This window comes from Ambystoma mexicanum, chromosome 4q (genome assembly GCF_040938575.1).
Source record: "Ambystoma mexicanum isolate Mex_15411 chromosome 4q, UKY_AmexF1_1, whole genome shotgun sequence".
Lineage (NCBI taxonomy): Eukaryota > Metazoa > Chordata > Amphibia > Caudata > Ambystomatidae > Ambystoma > Ambystoma mexicanum.
Window position 1 is genome coordinate 362,834,026 of NC_090928.1, and position 23,307 is coordinate 362,857,332.

Sequence of the window (23,307 nt, forward strand, 5' to 3'; positions counted from 1 at the left end):
AAAGACACCCTCAAAGGAAGCCGCCAGGTTTGAGGCCATCACGATACTGAAAAGGACTCAGTGAGCCAGAGAGTTTCCGAGATAGAGGAATCCGGTGTTACTTTAACCGTGTGTCTCAAGAAACGAGCCGCTATTGTTGAATGAAACCGGAGACTGGTATAATGTATCGGAGTGGCTGCATGTCTTATTAATGAAACAAGCAAGTTTTTGAAAGTCTCAGAACATTCAAATCCTTCCTACTTAAGCAATGAACATGCGGTTGAAGGGCTCGCGTACCGTGAGAAAAAGGAGAAAAGAAGGAACGTTGTTGAAAGTCTTCAACTAGGGAATCCAAGTAAAACACGTAAAGCCTGTGAACTGTGAAATTATTGAATACCGAATACAAAGAATCCTAAAACTAAAGAAAGCCATTGCATATTGAATACTGAATAAAGGGAAATTTGACGTTGAAGCAAACAAACTTTGAACACTGACTATAATGAAGCAACATAAGACTGCATTAAACTCTGAACTGCAATTGAATATTATTGAATGCATGTTGCACCACAAATGAACTTAAACCTTGAAGTGGAATACATAAAAGGCTGAATGGAGCCCAACCAGCAGAATTTAATGAGTGAATGCAGTGTGGCAAGGCTATCTTTTGGAAAGGGATGTGCGACACATGGTGGTAGAGCCACGAGGCGACTAAGGGGTAGTCAGAGGAGCCCATGAGGCCAACAAAAGGAATCAAGTGAAGGTGACTTGGTGCACAGGAGAAGTACCAGGGAACCTGTGTGAGACATTCAAGTCTTGGGGAAGGGAACCCTGAGGCATGGCAGCCTATATGTGTTGTCTTGGGAACAGGGTCTAAAGACACCGTTTGTTTGTATTGCATTGTTTGAAACTTGGCGAAGGTAACCGCAGGATTGGTTCTGAACTATATTGCCTTGAACTGGAGAAAGGTAAACTTTAAGAATCTTTTTCATGGAACTTTCTTATGCTTGAGGAAGGGGCACTGAGAAAAAGCTGCAAGCTGGAAGACGCTTAGAACTTTGAGTTAAACACGGTTTCTTTTGAATTTGACATGCCTACACATTTGTTTGTTCTAGTTGTGAGGGTAAGACTTGGTTTTGGACACAACCGGACTATTAAGTTGAGCTCCTTGACTCAGATTTTCCTTAGTTTCGTTCAGGTAGGTAAATCCCACCTTAGTATAAGGAGAGTTAGGCCTTCAACCATCCTGACATTCAAGTTAATAAATATATCTTTTGTTTGAACTTGAAGTCTGTTGTCTATGTTGTACTTCATGATGTCTTCACACTGTCCACTTCTAAGCATCTTGTTCCTCGAATGCAGAGGGTGCTACATGCTTCAGTTTGTTTGCTGCTTAGACCATTGAGATGGGAGCATATCTTTCCGGTCTCTTTTCAGCATGATTCACTCATAACAGAAGAACTCTTGATTCACTTACAGTCCGATACCTAGAAATAATAAATCTGGTCCAGTCATGCAACAGCCAGGAAGTTACAAAATGTATCCAAAATATCTTTAGGATGCTGCTTAATGCTGATAGACTGCCTGTATGGTTCTTCACAGTTATTAACATAAGATAACTGTTTAGGCCACTCAGACATTGGAGGCGCTTTCTTAAACATTTAATAATAGAATGCTTAAAACCAAGCATATGAAATTAAAAGATTGAGGCGTGCCAAAGAGTACCTTGCTTATGTCCTCTGGGAGATATTTCATTGGTGCAAGAGAGGTCGTGGGGAGGGATTTCCGTGATCTTAAATAAAACTTCAGCTACTCCTTCCCAGATAGGAATCAATTTAGGACAATTCCATATCATGAGCATGCATCATTTGCTGCAAAATATGTTGGGCATACATTCATTTTACTATTATTAAAATTTTGAGAACCAATTTGGTGTGCAATAGACTGGTAAGAAAATTAAATTGACTTCAGCAAAAGCGTTAATTGAGGGAGATCTTCGTTAACAAACAGCAACAGCTCCACTTCTGAGATATTTCAAAGCCAAACTAAGCTTCCCAATGTTGCTTGACAACTGAGGGTCGGGGGGGAACTGTATGAAGTTGAATAGTATTATAGAGGGATGATATAATCCTCTTGTAGTTAGCTGAATGTACAATACATTGAATGACTGGATGTGCTTGTGGTACCATATGAAAAGAGGGTCATTTGAGCTTGAATGCGGTGGTATTGCAGTATCATTAGAGCTCGACAAAGTTTAATCTTTCAGTCAGGGACAGAAACATGACCGCAGGCAACATATCCCGAGGGTCAATCTCCTCCTAATTCCATCTGCCACATACGTTCTTTTGCATGTAAGGGAAACATCTGTTAAATTACATAATCCCACATCTCTATAACATGGCATAGTAATGCACTAACAGCGATGAATCCAGGCCAGGAATTAAAGTTCGGCATTGACCATGAACTAGCATATTTGCTGTATGCACTAATCAAGCATTGCTTAGCACCTCTTAGGTGAACTGTGCCTGCGCCACTAAATAGCACATCCCCACTCTTAGGGTTTAACCCTCTTGACCCATTTCAATCAAGCATGACCATTTCCCCAGACAAACTACACTCTAGCACTCCTCAGAGAAACAAAAATGCCTGTCCAGCCATATAGGGACCTTTGTAAAATAATACATCAATCTAGGTAAAACAATGATATTCGCCCATACATTGGTCGAGGAATTTAAATCATTGTCCACGTGGCAGTTAAAAAGGTGAAATACTTCCCACAGTTAAGAGAAAAAGGTGTGTCTGCATGTAAGTAATATTAATAACACGATATAGGCTACTTTTAGATGCCCCTTGAAACTCAAACGTCCCTTATAAGTGTTAGAGCTAGTGAGGGGAAACAGTACCAACATAGTATGGTTCACTTGTGAACCAGGATAAATCCCAAATGTTTGTATATTCATTATTCTGTGTCGCAGGTTGTAAAACAGGTCTCCAGTGAAGCACAATGTCATCAGCATCCAACTGGATTATCTCAGGGTTTCCAGAATCTTGTATAACCCTACGCTGATGCTTCTGATGAATAAGTGCAGCCACGGATTCCATAAAGCAAATAGAGGGGAAAGTGGACATTCTTGAAAAGTGGAACTGTGTAACAATTTAGGAGAGTAAGGAAAACAGTTGGGGAGTACCATGGCCACAGAAGAACTATCTAATAGTTTAAGCACCTGGATAAAGTACGGACCAAAACCAATAAGTCTAAAAGTAGCAAAGATAAAGACGCAAGCAACATAATGAAATGCTCTATTAGCATTGAATGTTGCTACCAGAGCTTACATTTCTGGATTAACTTGATAAATTAGAAATCATAGGTCTAACTTTTAAAAAGCAGTAAATCCCTCAGGAATGAAGCCAGACTGATCAGGGTGAATAACACTAGCCAAAGTTAGGATAGTTCTAGTGGCAAGCAGTCTAGCAAAGATTTTTGCATCTACATTTATCAACAAATGAAAGTAGTAGGGTCTGCATTGTATTGAGGATTTATTCATCTTCAAAAGTTTCATGATGGCAGCCGCGCACAAAGATGTTGGAGTGTACCAACAGAGATTTTCCCCATATTTCCATAAATGCAAAGCCAGGACTAATTTGAATTCTTTATAAAACTCTGCACTGTGTCCATCAGTTCCAGGAGCTGTACCCATCGGCAACTTTATGGCATTTAAAGTTTTCTCAACCAAAAGTGGTACATCAAACATTTGTGATTCTTCTAAGGACTGGGTATGCAAGGGGATATGTTGCAGATATGCCAGCTAGAATTAAAACAAGAGTATCATTACTGGATTAAATCGATGCATAGAGTTCTGGAAAATAGTTAATATCCCTAGCATGAAACAAAATGTTATCAGTAGTGTTAATCGACCTAATCAAGGTTCCACATCTTTTCCTATGTACCAACCTCAACAAATTGCATCCACGTTTCTTGGCATCCCTATATCTCCTAGTCTTGACTGGCCTAGCCAGATGGATAACCTCAGTCAGCCAATTAGGGAATCTCTGGATCGCATTACTGATTTCATGCAATAATGAATTTAATGCTTGAGAGCAATAACATAATTCTAAATCCTGGGAATCTACCTCAGGCATCCATGTCAGCACACACCGTTCTGAGAACTCTCCCTGTTGTGGCCAGGGTGATTTCTTGAAAAAACACCTCAAAGTTTACCAGAGGAGGTTTCTGATCCTGTATTTATTTCTAAGTAATACTTTATAGATGGCCTAACATGAGGAACACTGCCTATTGTCAAGGACAATGGAATAGGGGAATGGTAAGAAAATGTTTGCACAAGTATAACATTTCACCATAGTTCCAAAGGAGAAGGTTGAAATTAACCACAGATTAATATGAAATGATATAGTAGGAACATTTACTGCATAAGGATGTGTGCCTCACCATACATCAATCAAATCATCCATCATGCACAGAATGGACGGTTCAAAGAATGACACAGAATGGACTGTTAAACCAATGACAATGTGCCTGGTTTAACTCCATTGCAATTGAGAGCTACAACTAGATTTGCATTAAAATAATCTTTCCAGACCACTAGCGTATTTTCAGGTACATGCATTATGTGAAATGTGTGGGTCTCCAAGTTCAGGCCCATAAGAATGTATTAGTAAAATAGATTGATCAAGTATGCTACCTACGATCACCATACTGCTTACCTGTGAAAGCACCTCTGACTATAAACTTAAGCGAACAGCGCTTTATTGGTAGAGCACCCTGGTTGAGATTGTAAGCTCCATCTGGTGTAGTGCCGCTCACTCGTCCAGTGCTTAGTTGACAGCAGTAAGTTCATGAGTTTCTTGCATCATTACAACCATTGTTGCCTAACTATCAAGGTTGGGTGAGCTCAGGAGGGGAGTTGCTATCTACCTGGCTTAAAAGGGATCGTTTATGCCATGAAAATTACAGCTAAAAACATACATTGAAGTCAGCCCACTAAGCGGCTCTTAAAAAGGTTTACTGTAGGCATGAAACAAAAATATCAAGTGAGCCACAGAGTGTGAATTATACAATTTCAACATCATCAAATAAATTGTTACATAAATATTTTCCCTTCCCACCCCTCTTTCACTATTTTCCCCAACATAACAGTGCACCCTGTCACAGATGGCTTGGAAGACTCCTATAATAGATTGATGATCTTTTATTGTATTTCAACAGTAAGCATACCAGGGAGACTTGGGGGTAATCTGGCTAGCACGGTCTCTGAGTCTCGCAACCTTGTGGGCTCTCTCAACCCTAGCCCTGGCATCCCTAACTCCCACAATGTCCCCTATGTTATAATAATGAATGGTAATCCCTACTATCCATGTATTTCTTAACTTATGTGGATAGCTTAAAGGCTGTGTCTGTCTAATTCTATCCAAGAGTTTTAAGGAACAATCCAGCTAATTTCCATGGTCAACTCTACAGAGTATCTCCACTCTTTCCTTCCTCCCTCACTCTATGCTCCTGTCACTACTGAAATTCAGAGATCCAAAAACAATACATCCCTCTACATGGTATTTGCCAATGAAAAGACATCAGAGTGGATTGTGGTATGCCAAATGCAAGGTAGCCCAGCTTTATTGGAAGAATGCAAAGCTGGGGAGAAGACAAGATCAACAGCAAAGCTCTCTCTCTCAAACTCCTCTCTGTTCTGAACAGCAAACACAGTTTATATAATGCAGGTGAGTCACTCTGATGAACCTATCTATACTGCTCATTGGTCCCAACTGCTAAGCTACATATAGTATCTATATGTCACACCCTACGGATTTGGGCAACTCTCCATCTAAAGTCCCACCCATAATGACGACATGTTTATGTAGATGGGAGAAGAGGACAAGCATATCGCCTTTGTTCTTAATTAAATAAAACAGCCCATGTTATCTCCGCCATGATGTCTGAGTTTCAAGGACCTGTTCTTGCCCATATTCCAGTAATTCCTGCCCTCCCTGTTCTTGCAGCAGTAAATGCACCATTCTGTTCTTGACACATTTATGAATAACTATGTTTGTGAGTCATGCTACTTCCACCATGTTAAGATTTTGACGCAGGAATTATTTGTCCTTTTAGCCCCATGTGCGTTTCTCGGTTACACCTAGCCAATTGCTGAGACAATCTGTGAACTACTTAAGAAATGCCCTAGTCTGCAATGTTGTCATAACTGATTCACCTTAACAGTTGAACGCTCACAATGGTATCTTGCTCCATTATGTAAACCTCCCTTACGGTGTCCTCGGCCTTGACATTCCTTTGAGGCAGCCATCATCCAGCCACTACAGCATTTTCTTGAATTAAATGCATTGGTTTCCAATAGCGTGCTTAGCTGGGGGCCTCTCTTAAAGCTACAATGCTTCATTCTCTGCTGTGCTGGTGCAATTTAAAATGGCAACTGCTTGTCACGTTTTTTCCTCTGCAGGACACATTTGCTTTGCCATCTACCGATTCCCTGGTGGATGCCTGTCACATTACTTCCCTCCCAATGTGTACGTAGCAACCTTATCTACCTACAATGGTCTGCCCTACTTGTATAGCGAGTGTCTATCTTGTGTGCACACCTAATGCTTTATCCGTTCCATACTTGTGTAGCGTGAAATATTCCTTGTGTCAGCTGCATTTCCAGAAGAATTTAAAGTGCAGTTTCAAATGTGTCCTTTCTGATCTTATAATTTTGTTTCTTCTGAGGAAGGCAGGGGGGGAGCAAAGCCTGAAAATGCTCTCTAGTCAAAAATTGCCCCACTACATTCCCCCTCTGGTCGAGTCATCAACCACTCCTTCATTTTGTCTCATTATCGCCATCCTTGGGCAGCCACACTCTGGTGACACCCCTCCAGTTACCTCCTTGCGCTAAGTAGTCTGCTGGACTGCATGTCATAAGCTAGCACTCATCATTCTCGTCACATTTTATTCAGTGCTCATTATAGTTATGGGTATCTTTTGGGCATGGAAACAATGCTCCAGGTTGTCTTGCTGGCTGACACAATGGGTACATGGGACAGTAAACTTCGTCATCAGTTTTAGTGTACTGATGTGTCAGCCACATTAACCATTACTGTCATCTGGAGTGCCGTCTTGCCAGTCTTTTTACATTTGCTTATTGTTGTTCTCAACATGCAAAAAGCCATTAGGACAGTACCAAAATTGCCAACAGAAATTTGAATGCATCTGTCACCCAGAAGAATAGATAAATGAACCAGTTATCGTCTTCAATGTCATCCACTTTCTCCTCCATTTTTATCAGGCAGCTCTTTCAAGGAGTATATGGCCTCTGTCAAGGTCCTATTCTCATCATGTGCAGGTCCATATGTACAGCAACTTGGCTCCATCTTTGCGCACACTCCTCCCTCCGTGGCTGTCAGGAGGTCCAGAAAATATTTGTTCTAAAGGGTCATCAATCGGACCGCTCTCAACTCCTCCTTGATGGCATTGAAGCCTTTTATTGTGGCATTAATAGTTTTTAACAGTAAACACCTAGTTATCCGAATCCAATGTGCATTTGCTGCTGCTTACAGGCCAGGCCTTAGAAATGATTTGAAGAACGTTGTTGTTTAACCAACAACTTACGACTCTCTGGGATTTAATCAAATGCAGCATTAGCCTCCTCAGAAAAATAGTTTGTTCTTTTTGTGCGTTTTAGGCCCAGTGGTCTTTTCTTCCTATTGTGTGCCATTGAAGCAAAAGTCCCAATGTCAACCTCCCTTTGTGGTATTACTAATGCTGGTGCATTAAGTAGCACTATTGTACATATGCCACACCAGTTGGGTGGAAGCTGCATATGAGCTCTTGTACCGCAGCACCAGAAATGGTCCATTAGTACAGCTGTGCCCACTTTCATACCTGGTAAATTGATCATGCATTTGCACCCTTCATTGTTACCAATCTTTACTGAATAATTATTTCTAAAACATCATTTTTGTGTGTGTAGTTTCGTTATGGGTAGTGGTCTGGCTTCATCTTCCACCCAGGTTATAAATGTTGCAGTTTGTTTCCATTCCTCACAGCACACACTGCATTTTTTAATCACTTCTATTGGCACAGTCCATACTTCCTCTGCTTTGCATCCCATTATTCCAAGGAATATATTTTCTCTTTTTATTTGAAATTGTGGTCTGGTCAGCACAATGAGGTATCCAATGTAACTGGGCATCTGTACAACTCAATATTTGGTGATCCACTACTTGACATCTCCACTCTTAGGACCCGATAGTATGTACTTGAGCACCTTACTTTTCATTCTTATATTCTCCATCATGTTTGCTTCTTTGCATAGTTGTCTACATATGGGAATTCTGATCCTGTGAGATACTTCATCATGGCTGATTGTCCCTGAAATTGTCCTCTAGTCTGGCATACTGCAAAATGTACCAACCAGTGCACTTTTGGACTCAAGTACTTCTTGAGGTATAAATACGAGAGGCTGTCATGGCATACGGGATAAGTGAACAAACAAAGCAGCTTTCCTTGATCTCTCTCTCTCCCCCACCACCTTCTCCATTGACCTACACCATGAGTTACGTTCAATATTTATGGATGGTCAAAATACCTTTTCATGTAATCATCATCTGCAATACTTCTGCTAGCCCTTACTGTCTGCACAACTGCGCCGAATACCATTTCCTGCTCTAACTGGAAATCTACTTATTTTTTAACTTCTTCACTAACACTATGCCATAGGGACACATTTATCTTATAATCAGTCAAATGCAGTGTGAGATAAAAGAGGAAATAATAACAAAAGAGAAGGGAAAGCAGAAGGACAGCAATAGCTATAATGTCAGTCGTTTGTAGATGTGTCCTGCAGCATATTGATCAGGGTATTATGAAGATATCAGGAACACAAAGATATGAAAACATTCATACAGTTTACTTAGTACCAGGCAATAGTAGGTTATTACTTTTCAATGGAGAGTGAGGTGATCTGTATATACCTTTTTCAAAGCATTGGCAACCAATGCTAATGACAATAATAAAAGATTTTCATTGATTCTTTTTTTTGTCAAACCACTTCCACTATTATGTGGTTCATTGAAAAATATTTTTAAAAGTGCTGATAAAAATATACTATAAAATTGTGTTAGATAAAAAATAGTCCCAATAAAAATGTAAAGATAGAAAACTAGAGAAAAAAGTCTGTTATAGATGTATTGTAAAAGATTTCAATCGGGCGTCACACACTGGATCAGGACTCTTGCCCTTAGCCTAGGATGTAGCGCTCAATTAGAATACTTTTTCTTTATTTTCTACAAATTCAAATTGAGCTGGCACCCAACCCGTATCACACCCCCTTTTACAAATATGCCAGTTCTCAATGGACCATGGACCAGGCCCGTTGGTGGGACTACAATATTTATTTCTTTTACGTTCAAAGAAAGTCACACAGTTTGAATATTGGGCAGCAATCACCAATGGGGTGATAATTACAATGTAAACTACTGAAATACACTTGGTTGACCTCCTACAAGACCATATCCAGCAAAAATCAATGGGAACAATTTTACCTTTGGGGTAGATGGCACCAGAGTTAAGATTTCCCCCTGCAATGCTCCCTCAAAACCCAATTAATCGAATTTTGAGTGGATAGGAAGGAGCAGCAATGGACCAGGGATATTAGGCAGCAAACAGAATTACAATCCGAAATTCCCTCACAAAATAAGATGCAGAAACCCAGATTTTGAAAACCCTTTGCAATTGCATAAAATGACACTCGGAATTAACAAATAATTAAATTAATGTGCAGTTGAATCAAGGAGGTAAATATGATTTATCACAGTATCAGGGACATATCACAAGCAACTACAAGGCAAGGTATCAACAAAGGGCACACAGTTCAGAAAGCAACTTGAAAGTAAAACCACAGTGCAGCCAAAATCACACGTTAAAAAGTTGCATTTTACACTTTTTCAGTTTTAAATGTCAAAACGTTTTTCTTTTTTTAAAACGGGTGAAATAGACAGAATCAGAATGTGGTTTTTAGGGTGGGTGATAGATGCACATCAAAGGGACAATAGTGAAGTGAAAGAGTGACTATAGCTGAATACCTGGATGAGATTTTCAATGTGGAAAGAGATTCGGTTTTGGTAAAATAAAGCAGTTAGAAAAGAAAATCGGTCCGGAAAGAAAAAGAAAAAGAAAAATTTCACTTACACTAAATTTAATGGCTAGAAAAGAGGAACGCCACCCGTGAATAGAAAAGTTATGCTGCAGTTGTAACCCTTCACGCAGTGTGCCCCTTTTCTTTAGGGAGAATTAATTGAATCAAAATATTGCTAAGGATTTACAAGACAGGAGTAAATGGAAGAATGGCGTTAACGCTTCGAAAATCAAGGACAGGATGCACAAAGAATTCTGGCAGTTTTAAACAAGTTATCAGGGTATGGATAGGATTACTCAGAGAGTGGAACAGAGACAAGGTATCAAGATGGGGTAGGCTATGTGTTGCTATGGGATGGGGAAATGCTCACAATCCGCACTTGAGTTTGGGATTTGGGACAGTCAACCGGGTTCTGGACTCAAAGGCTCTGGTCACAGCAAGGCAGCGGACTCTCCTAGCAGAACAACAGCTGGGCCGGTCTTGTCACTGGATCACAAGGGTACAGCTGGCATGCAGGTATTGGATAAAAAGATGGTCTGTTCACAGGATATTCCCAAAAGGGTGCCACAGATTTTCCCCCTTCTCCCTGGGTTAGTGGGATTTTGTTATGGAGTTTAGTTACGAAAGGTGGTTCTGCTTGGATGGAGGGCCTGAACCAATCATCCCCTTTCTGGCAGTGGAGTCTGGAATCTGCAGGGTGGATCTGGAATGTCTGGATACGCAGGCGCTGGAAAATTCAGAAGAGTGTCCCCTGTCTCTGTCAGCTTCCCCTTTGTATAAGGCGGGTGACTCACAGGGTTTATTGTTGGGCAGGACTAAGCTAGACCTACCCCGAAGAACCGGATAGGTCAGCCTATGTTGGTCGCCTCCTCCAGGAGGGGACTCAATTTATGGGGTTGTGTTTTTTATGAGGTGCAAAGCCATTCCACAGTCCTTTTTGTACAAAATCAATTATGACATAAATCACACATTTATACAGTTATGGCACTATTGCAAATTATAAAGGCAGATTGGATATTTCTTACAGATCATGGTGTTCCCACTCCCAGGTCTGTACAACATTATTTCTCCCTTCTAATCATTTATTGATGCTTTTTAGTGGGAGCCGCTGCCCCAAAAATCCAGTTTTAAGCATATATACATATTATCATAGGGCACATTTCCATAAATGTTTAAAGTTCCATCATATGTACTTTTCCCATGATTCACATTCTCCTGCCGTTTACACAATATCTTGTTGGAAAGCCACAAAAATTACCTTTAAACTGTAAAACCTTTACATTACTGCATTGTCCGGTTATAGAATTAACAGTCTTTAAAGTTTATTCATTAAATAGTCTTTGCGCCAAATTGGGCTGGCCTTTGTCCTCCAACTGGGACAATTTTTTGCCAGGCTACCACCAAATATCATTTTAGCCCAGGGCTGCCCTGGAGTTTCCCCAGTTTGAGTGACTGGTCAGTGTCACTTCCAAAAGTAACACGTAGGTGTCCCAGAATCTATTGTCTCAAGCTGAAGCCCAGACAGAAGTCTGATGGGGGTGTGATATTCTTCCTCTTGGCCATTCAAAGTTTTCAAGGGCAGAAATTAACACGTATGTGTCCCGGAATCTTTGTGGCTCCTTTTGGGGGGAGGCCACTCCTCTTGTCAGCACACAAATGTCCATGTAAACTGATCAGGAAATCTGTTTGACTGGTTCCCCAGTACAGCCAATGCATTTAATTATTTATTTTATTTTGTTCTGAATCAGAAGCAAGTCTGTTAAAGTAAAACATTATCTAGCTTTTACCCAAACCCCCCTTACAATTCTAGACAAGGACAGGGCCTTAATCAAATTGTACTTTTAAAACAGGAATTTTTCTCTTTTGCAAAAAGCACATTTTGACATGTGGTGAATTCTGCTGGGATGTCCCCTTCAAATTCGTTTTTTCTCCCATCTGGATTCCAAACATTGTTTGCATCCCTAGTCAGTTTCTCTTACACGTCCACCCAAGCATTATTACACTGTTTATCAATATGATCCCGGCGCCTATGGCGCCGGGACTGAAAACCTTCATGAGCCTGGCGCCAAAGGCGCCAGGACACGGTCCAAAGGGCCCCTGTAGGGGTCTGCTGGGTCCGGAGTAGTGGAAGATGGGTCTGCTTCCGAGGGCGCTGGGCCAGTCCTGGCCCCTCGGGAGTAGCGCCCATGACAGCAGTATGGTCAAGGCAAATGTCCACTGATATTGACATGTGCACAGCGCGCTGGGGTTTCTTTTGAAGGGTTTATTTTTGACATTTTATAGCAAAAGACAAGCTTTTTTCCGTACGACAGTACATTTCAGGTGATTTACCAGATCTTGCATACCACAGCCTGTCATTCAGTGATAATACTCTCTTCTGCTGGAGCACACTCTGAATATGGAGGGGCATAGCAGGGTCTCACCGATAAAAGCAGTGTAATGTCTGAACAGATGAAGAGCATCAGGGCAGCATCATTTTAAATGTAAAATATTTCCTTTTCCAATGGGAAATTCTGAGCAAGCAGCAAAGCAGCGCTGCTTTTCAATTCTCTTCCTTGGTGCATGTAAGACAACACACTGGCAGCCTCTCTGTGTGCTCCCTGTTCCATCTTGCCCCATAGGTGTTTGGCAAGACAGTGCAGCCATCATTTTGTAGTTACACAACGCAGTTTTGATGAGAGGCAATGCGGCTCAAAAGGAGCCAGTGCAGCCATTCTGCTGTTACCTGCTGAAATGCAGCTTGGAGATGGGGAGGAATTGTGTGTGTGGGTAAATGTATCCCACAGTATGCCCTTGTGAAAAATAGTCCTTAATACTGTGCTGGTGATCTATTCAAAAAGTCCTCCGCATCGACTCCTTTCATACTGTTCGTGATAGTTCAGCATCAGTGTTCCTGAAGTTGTGCAACGTGATTTATATCTCCTTTATTCTCAAGTTCCTTATTCCTTTTATCGTCTTTCTCAGCATACACTTGAGCTCTTTTCCTGGGTCGGTTTTCATTCTCTTCTCCCTCAGGATCCTGGTATTTGGGCAGGTAGGCAGCACTCTTGCATCTTCTTATGTTGGCTAGGTTGACACACAGAAAATGTGACAATTCAATTTCGTTTTTTTCTGTGCTTTTAGTGATACCTCCCTGCCTTTCCCTTTCCTATCAAGAAATGAAAGATATTTAGTCATGGACATCAAATTGCCATGCAACTAATTTCCTAACACAGTCGCAGTGGTTTTGGGCATCTGTCTGTGCACACTTAATACAGCCAGTCCTTATGCAGCATGTCATGCAATCTTGGTAATCTTGCTAAACCCAGGATGCCTGAGAGTTTCATGCACTTTATAAATGTAAAATTAATAAATCTCCAGAACCCTCCCTGAGATTTTTTCACTATGTACACAGCAGTGTTTCTATGAGATTCTGATGGTGCCATCACTCCCTGCTTAATTAGTGAATGTATTGTTTCATAAATACCCTCGTCTGCTTCCTTGGACATTGGATACTGTTTCACTCAAGGTAAACTTGTCCCTTACTTTAATTTTGTTTTTACTGCTCCAATCCCTTCTAACAGCCCCACATCATATGGACTGGTCGTCCGTAGTGTGCTGGGTACCCTTTCCAAATCTTCTTCCATTAATGATGGTACTTTTTTTATCTAGCATTATTTTTTGTGGCACCTCTGTATACTCTATTCTCAATTGACATGGTACATTTATCTCAAACAGTACCTCATCATAAGAGTCACTGTAGTCAAACAACTCAACATCTGTCAACTGGGTCAGTCTATGTGATGAGTCAAGTGCTATTACTGTGCACCAACCCCTTCCTCATCAGCGCTGTGTAAAATCACTCAATCCTCCCTCACTGCAACCATCTCCAGCTCAATTGTAACCAGCTCCCCTTCAGTTACATCTGTAGGTATCTGTGTTCTGAATAAAAAGTCTGTGGGTAGGCTCAATAACTGTCCCTCAATGTGGGGAAGCCATGCTAAAATCACTTGTACCCCATAAAAAAACACTTCAGGATCCACTGGTACTCCCCTCTGTACTTTCTGCCCATGAAAGGCTTGTATGTATTCCTTTACTGTCTGGAAATATATGCCTGGTGTAGAGCATATTATGCTGTCCTCTGTGAATGATAGACAGAGTTTGGCCATAACATCTCTTCCCAATATGTTAACAGGTGTCTTCCTGGAATACAGGAATGGGATAGCTACCATCTGCTCTCATACTGTCACTGGATTTTGTTGTCCCAGTGTAAACTAAGAAAGAAAGAGTCTGGTCGCCTATAGATACCTCCACTCTCAGTTCCTGTTCAGGGTCTGTGGCTACCAATAGGATAGGGCACATCAAGCTATTCTGTGAGCTGTCCTATTGGGGATACATGTTCAGTCCTGTCCCTGTAAAAGGGTTTCCCCCAACCGTTGTCACTCCTCCTATCCGGGGTGTTTGTAACCCACTGTGTCACTGCTTGTTGTGATGGCGCTGCATTCTGTGGTTGCTGTGTCAATGTCTGCTGTGGTTGTTGTGGCTGTACCTGTGGCCCTTTTGGTTGCTGCACCTGCTGTGCTTGTGTCTGATCTGGTAAGTATTGTGTTTAGTCATAACTATAGTCTTTCTGTGGTGCACATATGGTGCTGGATATGCCATCGCCCTTCTTGGCCCATACTGCATTGCTCCTATACTTCTACACACGTGTGAAATGTATCCTACTTTCCCACATGTCCAACATACTGCTCCAGTGTCTCCAGGTCCTCCGAAGCGGGGCTTTCCCCCACCAAACCCAAATCCTCTCCCTGTGAACAAATCCTCTTCCTCATCTGGGGTAAAACCTACTCTCCCCTCTTCCTGCAAAATAACCACCCATGCCCTGCTGCGGCATGGACAGCTCCCTGTCCATTATTCCAGTCTCCTCTATTTATCAATACTGCTCCTTTTAACGCCATTTTGGATCATTTCTTTTGCACCAATTTTGCCTCTTCCTTTTGCCTTTCCTCTATTTTCTTTTGATCCTTCTCCTGCTTTAACCTACAGTGAAGGATAATAGTCAATTGTAATCTCTGGCCATGGTCTCATTTCAATCCCCACAATCATTTTTAACTGTCTCTGTACTTCTTCAGGTAGGCCTTGACACAAAATTGGTATATTTCTATCCCAATGGTCTTTAGTTTCCAAAGGCCAACATTCTTTAATGTCTTGAATACAGGCAGCAGGGTCATCAGTAGGCCCAATCTTCCTATTCATTATGGTGCTCATGTCAGATTGGTCTGGAAATAGCACCCTCAGTGCCTTCCATACATTAGCTCTACAATTATTGAAGGGTGACCCGTCATATCTAGTGGGGTTATGTTTTGCCACTGCAAAATAGCCTGCTCGCTTCCACACGTCTTGCCTGGTACCCAATATGGATGCCAATAGGCTTTTCTTGTCACCTATAGCTAATGCTATCCCAGCTGTCTCTCGCTCTAGCTTGCAGATCCACCTGCCCGCCCCTGCTGTCAGTGATGGCAGCTTATCCATCAAGTTATTTCTGTCTGTCCGTTTCCACGGAGTATAGTGGGGCTGCCTTAGTGCCTTGTGGAGCAGTGGAAATAGTGTTATCCTTTCTTGCATAAAAGGTAATGCTGCACAAGTTCTCCTTTTCAATATCTCAGCTACACAGCGTCACTGGCGATCAAGCAAGTTTCTTAAGAAATATGGTGATTGATGGTCTTCATTTAAGGGGAGTACTGATGTGAGGGGTATATATAGGCTTCAGTTTGGCCCCAGCAAATTTGATATCTCTCCTGTGGTATCCATTTGTGGGGCTTGCACCACCTCCTCTCCCCTCTCTTTATCATCAATGTCTACCCAATCTGTCTCTGTCAATTTCTCCACTCTCATCATCCTCAAGTATGATCAAAACTCACTCCCTTAACAGGCTCCCTTACATATGTTCCACTCATTATCTCTGGCAATACATCTCTGCCCCTACTCTCTAGGTGTATTGTCCCACTCCCTTCTCCGACATCTCTGGCATCATATTTCTGCTTTTGACTTATCTCCTTCCACATTTTTTCAGTTACTTCCTTTCCTCTTGCCATTCTCTGGTTCTTCTCATTTAGCCTCTTTACATACTCATCCTTTCTCCTACCTCTCTCTTCCTTCTTTGTCTTTCCTGTTCCTCTCTCTGCTGCTTCTCTCCGTTTCCTCTCTTTCACCCTTTGTGCATTTTGCTCTCTCCCTGTGTCTCCCTCCTGATTTCCTCCCTGGCTGCTTCCTTCATTTCTTCATACTCCACTACCTTCACATAATTATTTTCAATGCCTTTCCCATAGAGTTTCAACAATATTTTTCCTCCTACCCATTTCTCTGGTTCCATCATAGTCTCTCCATTACCTATGGGTACACTTCTCACCCTGTGACCATGTATCTGCATGCCTCTCACTCTCTGGAGCTCTTCCTTAGCTGCTCTACTAAGCAGCTATATAGCCCTCTATACTCATCCCTTCAGTTATCCCTTAACTGTGTCTGAGCTGCGCCTTGCTTCATTCTCCAATGGCACCAAGTTTGCCCTCCTCCTACTATCATCACTTTCCTTATCAGAGTATTAATATCGGGATTTACTATACTCTACAGCTGCTTCTTGTACTGGGTATATTACTGGGATGGTTGGGGCTAGTGTGCTTTCCTCATACGGAGGAGGTACTGTGAATTGTGTGTGGACGCCTGCCTCAGCTGGTGATGGCGGGGCTGTTGACTGTGCAAGCGCTCTCCTCAGAGGTAAGAGGCAGCAGTGTTATGGGCCGCTCAGGTACCCCCTCACAGATATTAAGGATCCATTCCTTCTTAGTCCCCTCGGTCTATTCCTCAAAGGCCTTCCAGAGCTCCAGTATACCTAGCCTGCTCTTGTGTATGGCATGTAAGAATAAGCACATATGTTGGAGTAGATCTTTGAGTGAGTGCCTTCTTGTGGCCATGACATGTACATCTTTCCAGCAGTCCCTTTCACCCACTCAGCATAATACCTAATGATTTTAGTACTATATCTAGGCAACGCTTTGCATAGGTGAATTATTGGGGTATCTGACATGGTGACAACTTTTAAGCAGCTTGGCACTTACACAGAATAAACAATACAAATAGTGGTCAGTTTACCAATAATCAGATAAAAAATATTCTTCACAATTCTATCACACTTATCCCTTATTCACACCTCCTCCCCACTTCAAATATACACCCCCTATTAAATCAGTTTTCATTGTCTGGGGCCACACCCCAATGTCTAAATCCTACCTCTGGGTCACAACAACAAAATCCGCCAACATCTAAAATGTTCATACTTACCCCATCAACCTCTAACAATACTATCTGCAACGCTCACAACACAGAAGCAAAAACATCTCCACAGGACCTACCTTACAACACAACACAATGCCGGGAACCAACAATTTAATCAATGAAAACACAATACAACACAATAAAATACAGCTGTCTTTCAGTTTTTTTCTTTTGCCCCAGGGCATCCTTATCTCTTTAATACTCAAGAGGTTGGGCCCTCAGGGGCCCTACTGCACAGCCTTCCAAGATATTGTCAAGGGATATACTTTATAGACTTCACGGTTTCTTAAATACCATACAATACATTCAATACATTTCCCAACCCCCAAAAAGGAGCATGCACATAGCATTCTCACTTTCCGTGGACCTTTGAGGATTGTGGGCTCTGGGCTTCCCTCAATTTGCCAGCTCCTCCTTTACTTTCAGTGGGCAGTGGAACCAGGCAGGATTCCACTCCAAAGCCGGCTCCTGCTGTCCTCCTGTTAAGTAGTGCACAAAAATAATACTGCTCTCCAGACCAATCCGCTGTCCAAAAAAGGAGGGTGGTGGGGGGCACCCCAAAGTCCACAAAACTCCTATCGTACTCTGCTACCAAATGAAAACTAGAGGTTCAAAAACAATACAGCCCTCTACCTGATATTTGCTAATAAAGAGACAATACAGAGTGTATTGTGGTATACCAAATGCAACGAAACCCAGCTTTATTGGAAGAATAAAAATCTGGCGAGAACACAAGATCAACAGCAAAGCTCTCTCTCTCAAATTCCTCTCTATTTTGAACAGCAAACACAGTTAATATAATGCAGGCGAGTCACTATGATGTCATCATAATCACTGAGCTATGAAAACCTCTCTCTACTGCTCATTTGTCCTAATTGCTAAGGTACATATAGTATCTATATGTCCCATCCTACTGATTGGGTAGCTCTATCTAAAGTCCCACCCATAAAACATCCCATAAAAATGGACACCCTCATCATGCTTGAATATTATTGGTAAGCTCCAAATTACTTCTGCGGTGAAAAGGACATATGCTTATCGGTTAACATGCGGTCAAATGACATTTTTATGTAGATGGGAGGAGAGGACAAGCATATCGCCATTTTTCTTAATTAAATTAAACAGCCCATGTTATCTCTGCCATGATGTCTGAGTTTCAAGGACCTGTTCTTGCCAATATTCCAGTAATTCCGGCCCGCTCTGTTCTTGCAACATTAAATGCGCCATTCCGTGTGACACAATTATAAATAACTATTTTTGGGTCTCATGCCACTTCCACTGTGTTAAGATTTTGTCGCTGCAATTATTTGTCTTTTTAGCCACATCAGCGTTTCTCTGTCATGCCTAGTCAATCGCTGAGACATTAATTTGTCAGCTACTTGTGAAATGTCCTAGTATGCAGTGTTATCATAACTGATTCACCTTAATAGTTGAACGCTAACAATGGTATCTCATCCAGCCACTGCAGCATTTTCCTGAATTAAATATATTTATTTCAAGTAGTGTGCTTAGCTGGGGGCCTCTCTTAAAGCTACAGAGCTAAATTTGCTGCTCTGCAATTATTTAAAATGGCAACTGCTTGTCACGTTTTTTCCTCTGCAGGACACATTTGCTTTGCCATCTACTGATTTCCTGGTGCATGCATGTCACATTATTTACCTCCCTATATGTACGCAGCAACCTTATCTACCTACAATTGTCTGCCATAATTGTTTAGTGAGTCCCTATCTTATGTAGACACCTTCCTTTCACCTAATATATTGTATTTTAAAACACAGTAATTGTAAATAACTATTCTTTGTGTCAGTTGCATTTCCAGGAGAATTTAAAGTGCAGTTTCAAATGTGTCCTTTCTTATCTTATAAATTTGTTTCTTCTGAGGAAGGCGGGGGGTGGCAGATCCTGAACATGCTTTCTAGTCAATAATTGCCACACTACACTGCTATTATCTATCTCTCTCCTCCCACTCTCCTCCCCTTGAATCTTACTAGTCTCCCACTCATCCGCTACCTCTGCTCCTCCCCTCATTTCACTCCCTTTCTCCATCCATCTCCACTCCTCTGCTCTTTCCACCTCTTCTCTCCCTACACTTTCTTTCCTCTCTCGCTTTTATCTGTCTCCCCAAGCCCCCCGCATCTCTGTCTTCTGTGCCTCTATCTTTCCACACTCTTCTCCAATCCCATCCTATTACATTCCACTATCTGCTCTCCAGCCTCATCATTACCACTTTCCCCTCACCTTTCTCTCTCCCTCCATCTCTCTCAGACACCTTTCACAGCATTACACTCAATTGGTACCACTCACTCTCACACAATACCTTACCCGCACTCTTGCACACCACCACAATCTCTTCAGCACACGTCTCTACCATCTGCTCTCTTCTGCTGGGTCTCTGTCCACCAACTCCCCTCCTGACCTCACCTGAACAGCTTTCATCCAGGTTTTTCTTCTGCTGGCTGCTCTTACAGACCAATCTGCCCTGTTATGTGCTTCCTCCTGGGTTCCTCTGGTCTCCCCGGTCACCTGCTCTCTTGGGCCAATCTCCTACTGCCTTTTCCCCAAGAGGTTGGGATTGCTTTTTTTTATGAAAATGTAGTTTTTATTAAGGTTTTCATTTTCATAACAAATAATACAAGCTTGAGTTCAGCAAAGTGTACATTACAGATGAAAGAAAAAAGAAAAATATGTAATACAACTTATTCCCCTTTTCCCGCCTTTCGCTTCACCCATCCCCCCTCCCTCTCCCATACCATGGCTCAGAGAGCAGTAATAACAATGGAGTCTACTTCGGAGTCTGAAAAAGATGTGACACGGGCATAGGGCGAAATCGGGATGGGCGCGGGTGACTCAATGCATCAGTCCGGGGGGCTGTTCCCGGCCTGGGCTATATCTTCACACTTCTGGTGAGGTGAATATCTTATGGTGTTTTCCCATACTTGTCAAAAAAGGGAAGCTATAGGGACTATGTTTGACTTGGATTCATCGAGCAGGTGGGTCAAAAATTCCATGTTATATATTGCCCGTGTTTTCGATACCCATTCCTTCTCCCCAGGGGGTTGGGGCGATTTCCACCTTTGGGCCCAGCAACTTCTGGCAGCTACCAACATCACCTGTAGCATATGGTCATGTTTAACCTTCGGACCCCCTTCCACTTCAATGCCAAACAACATTAGCCAGGGGGATAAGGTCCTCTCCATCCCATCCACCTCCTTTATCCAGGACAGAACCTCATTCCAGTAAGTTTGTGCCACCCGACATTTCCACCGCATATGTATATAGTCTCCCTTTTCGGTATGACATTTCCAGCAGTGCGGGTTATATCCCTTTCTCATTTTGGCTATCCTCTGTGGGGGGGGTAGTGCCATCTATGGATTAGCTTGGTATTGGGGCGCAGTCGTGGAGTGGTTGGCCTGTCTACATATCTTGAGCCACCTTTTTTCGGTAATGGGTGCACCTAGGTCCCTCTCCCATTGGAGCTGGGCAGGCGTGGGGTCCCGCGGGACAGAGTAGGAGAACGCTATAAAGTCGTGATATCACCCCTCTGGTTCCCTTATGTGTGATGAGGAACTTCTCAAAGTCTGTTAGGTCTCGTCCAAGTGTATCACCCCATCTGCTTTCGGTCAAGGCCCCCTTAAGTTGTAGGTAGCGAAAAGGGGAAAGGTTGGGAAGATCCAGAGCTTCCTTCAAGTCCCCCAACGATATGAACACCCCCTCCCGCCAGAGCTGTCCAGCTCTGCAGAGGCCCGCCTCGTACCACTGCTGGAACGCTAGTGGCTCGTTGATCCCTTCCCAAAGTGGAGGAGCCCAGATGCAACTCAGGGGGGAGGGCCATGTTGTGAGCCATCTAAGGTAACCCCCTTCCTTCCATATGGACCACAGGACCCCCAGGACCGGGTGTCTCAGAATTGTTTTGGGGATACTGGCCTTGGGGACCCACAACCATTCATCCAGTGTAACTGGGGAGAAGGGCAGGTTATCTAGTCCCACCCACTGCTTTTTCTTAACATGTTTCAAATGTTCAGGTAAGCCCTGCCAGATTCTGGGTGTTAGGAGTTTTCCCATTGCATCGGCCAAAAGCAGTTCATTTTTGTCACGCCACATTTGCGCCCCAGTAGAGTTTATCTTTTCCCTTCAGGGCTGTTCGGTCTAACGGTGATAGACTGGGATCCAAAGACACATCTGGAATCTTTGATAGCCAGCGTCCATAGTGGATTTGTTCGGAACAGTGGACTTTTGGGAGGTGTAGTCCTGCAATTGAAACACAAGAAACCTGGCCAGGACAGAGGCTGACGGGGATTGTGAATGGGACAGCGCTAGCAATGCTTTCACACCCCAGAAGACATTTTGGTGAGTCAGGGACTCTGGTCCCCCGACCCCACCTCTTGGGTGTGATCGGCTTTGGCAATGCCATGGTAGGCCGCCTCACACAGGTTGAGCCTCACCCTCCCACAGTTCCCAAGTTCAAACTGGCTGACTAACCATGCCTAGAGGCAACTTGACGAGTCATAAGATTCCTCACTTAGTTTTACTTAAATTGAGGGAAGATACATAATCTCAACAATATAACCAATTTAAGACCAAATATGTAAATCAGAAAATCAGCCCACTGGCTCCCAATAAAAGAAAGAATCATATTCAAAGCGCTGACACTGACCCATAAATGCATCCACCTCTGCACCAGACGACCCATCGCAAAGAAACCACCCCTCCACCTCCCCAAGGCCAACCAGGAAACCTTACACCAACATGTTTAGCGTGCCCCTGGTAAAAAGAGCTAGAGCAGGTGGCGCTAGCTTCCCCTACCTTGCACCTTCACACTGGAATGCCCTACCTCCTACTGTTCGAACCAAGGTATCTCTCATGGCTTTTCGCAAAGCCATGAAATAGCACTTTTCACTTGATGTGCACTTCACACCGATAATTGCTGAATGCAGCTCATGGTAATCTACAAAATGTTATATAACTGTACCCTACTGTATTATTGTACAACATGTAAATGCATCACCTACCTGTACCTGTACCCCCAGTAAGTAAGTTCCCTGCAAGTAACAGCGCGTCGATGCCCAAGGGCTGTTTGTGCGCTATACAAATATAAAAAATATAATAAATCAAAACAAACAAACGGTGTCGGGAGATGAGCCTGGAGACCTGGGAGAAGGAGGCAAACAGGCATGAGGGCCAGTACCATGCTCAGGAATATTCAATGAGAGAGGGCTTTAGTGGGTGTTGTGAAGTGGAAACATTCTCCAAACTGTATTCAAAAGGATAGGTGGGAAAATCATTACATACATAATCTGCTTAGCCCTCAATTGCTCTGCAGCTTGAAATATCTTGCAAACAGCCTGGACTGAGGTGGACAAATCAGGATAATGATTTTAGCCAATTCACAGCAAATCTCAACCTTCTCCATGGTCTATATTAGCAGTAAATCCCTGTATCCAATTCTCCATGAAGAGCTTGATCTTCCGTTCATGACATGTTCAGTGACATCTAAAGAGATTTAGCAATAGACCTCCAGTGAAACCAGGTTATTCTCTGTTTTGCTCATCCTGGTTTCCCACTCTATAATCCTGATTGAGCAGACATTTGCAATGAAATCATCCAGCTTAGTATTTATAGATGTGAATCATTTCAGCATACTGCACATTATTGGGCAGAGTTCAGACTCTTCAAGAGGAAGAACCAGCTAAAATGTGGCGGCTCCCTGATCAAATTAATCCTGTTGAGCTCACTGGGAATTTGCATTGGTATGAGTCTATAGGGTCATGCTTCCCACCACCCCATGTCTTATCTGCTCAGAAGTATGTACACCAACAGCAGTACACCTTTAATATGCCCCCTTTGATTGCAGCACCAGTCCTAAATCTGGAGTTTTTGAAGG

At 42.6% G+C, this 23,307-nt stretch overlaps 1 protein-coding gene across 2 annotated transcripts in view; it reads right to left on the reverse strand.

Moving 5' to 3' along the window:
* The window catches only part of LOC138468519 (centromere protein H-like), a 655,463-nt gene that overhangs the window by 347,530 nt on the left and 284,626 nt on the right, over positions 1–23,307 (reverse strand). The gene's annotated exons all lie outside the window — the stretch shown is intronic.